This window comes from Bos grunniens, chromosome 10 (assembly GCF_055505025.1).
Source record: "Bos grunniens cultivar Pamir isolate PY7600 chromosome 10, Bosgru_T2T1.0, whole genome shotgun sequence".
Classification (NCBI taxonomy): domain Eukaryota; kingdom Metazoa; phylum Chordata; class Mammalia; order Artiodactyla; family Bovidae; genus Bos; species Bos grunniens.
The window spans coordinates 10,128,606-10,130,621 of record NC_141174.1 but is presented as its reverse complement, the minus strand read 5'-3'; positions in this window follow the sequence as shown (position 1 = coordinate 10,130,621).

The window sequence follows — 2,016 nt, the reverse complement described above, 5'->3', positions numbered from 1 at the left end:
GGTATGGGGAGGGAGGAGGGAGGAGGGTTCAGGATGGGGAACACATGTATACCTGTGGCAGATTCATTTCGTTATTTGGCAAAACCAATACAATATTGTAAAGTTTAAAAATAAAATTAAATTAAAAAAAAAATACTGCAGGGGAAGAGGAACGGTTACTTCCATAGCTCCAATTTAAGGACATTAGTGTATTGGGTTACTTCAGAGAAACAAAACCAGAAGACTATTAATTTATTCATTATCAGGATTTGTCTCACACAGTTGTGGAAGCTGACAAGTTATGAGATTCTCAATGGGCAAGCTCGTGACTTAGCAGAGCTGAAGGCTTTTGAGTTTCAGATAAACGCCAACAAGCTTGATAGCCAGGTAGAGCTGATCTGGCTGAAGGAAGGGAAAATCTGAAGGCAGGAAAAACTCTTTGTCTTAGTTCAAGACAAAGAGGAGTTCACTTAGTCTTATTCATGGCCTCACTGATTAGATGCGGCCTACCCACATTCAGTTCAGTTCAGTCGCTCAGTCGTGTCCGAATCTTTGTGACCCATGAACTGCAACACACTAGGCCTCCTGTCCATCACCAACTCCAGGGGTTTACCCACACTCATGTCCATTGAGTCGGTGATGCCATCTAACCATCTCATCCTCTGTTGTCCCCTTCTCCTGCCTTCAATCTTTCCCAGCATCAGAGTCTTTTCCAGTGAGTCAGCTCTTCTCATCAGGTGGCAAAAATATTGGAGTTTCACGTTCAACATCAGTCCTTCCAATGAACATCCAAGACTGATCTCCTTTAGGATGGACTGGTTGGATCTCCTTGCAGTCCAAGGGACTCTCAAGAGTCTTCTCTAACACCACAGTTCAAAAGCATCAATTCATTGGCACTCAGCTTTCTTTATAGTCCAACTCTCACATCCATATATGACTACTGGAAAAACCATAGCCTTGACTAGATGGACCTTTATTGACCAAGTTGTCTCTGCTTTTTAATATGCTGTCTAGGTTGGTCGTAACTTTCCTTCCAAGGAGCAACCATCTTTTAATTTCATGGCTGCAATCACCATCTGCAGTGATTTGGGAGCCCCCCAAAATAAAATCAGCCAATGTTTCCACTGTTTCCCCATCTATTTGACATGAAGTGATGGGACCGGATGCCATGATCTTAGTTTTCTGAATGTTGAATTTTAAGTCAACTTTTTCCCTCTCCCCTTTCACTTTCATCAAGAGGCTCTTTAGTTCTTCTTCACTTTCTGCCATAAGGGTGGTGTCATCTGCATATCTGAGGTTATTAATATTTCTCCCAGCAAACTTGATTCCAGCTTGTGCTTCTTCCAGCCCAGCGTTTCTCATGATGTACTCTGCATATAAGTTAAATAAGCAGGGTGACAATATACAGCCTTGATGTACTCCTTTTCCTATTTGGAACCAGTCTGTTGTTCCATGTCCAGTTCTAACTGTTGCTTCCTGATCTGCATACAGGTTTCTCAAGAGGCAGGTCAGGTGGTCTGGTATTCCCATCTCTTTCAGAATTTTCCACAGTTTATTGTGATCCACACAGTCAAAGGCTTTCACACAGTCAATAAAGCAGAAATGGATGTTTTTCTGGAACCCTTTTGGTTTTTCGATGGTCCAGTGGATGTTGGCAATTTTATCTCTGATTCTTCTGCCTTTTGTAAAACCAGCTTGAACATCTGGAAGTTCAAGGTTCACGTATTGCTGAAGCCTGGCTTGGAAAATTTTGAGGGTTACTTTACTAGCGTGTGAGATGAGTGCAACTGTGTGGTAGTTCGAGCATTCTTTGGCATTGCGTTTCTTTGGGATTGGAATGAAAACTGACTTTTTCCAGTCCTGTGGCCACTGCTGAGTTTTCCAACTTTGCTGGCATGTTGAGTGCAGCACTTTCACAGCATCATCTTCCAGGATTTGAAACAGCTTAACTGGAATTCCATCACCTTCACTAGCTTTGTTCATAGTGATACTTCCTAAGGCCCACTTGACTTCACATTCCAGGATGTCTGGCTCTAG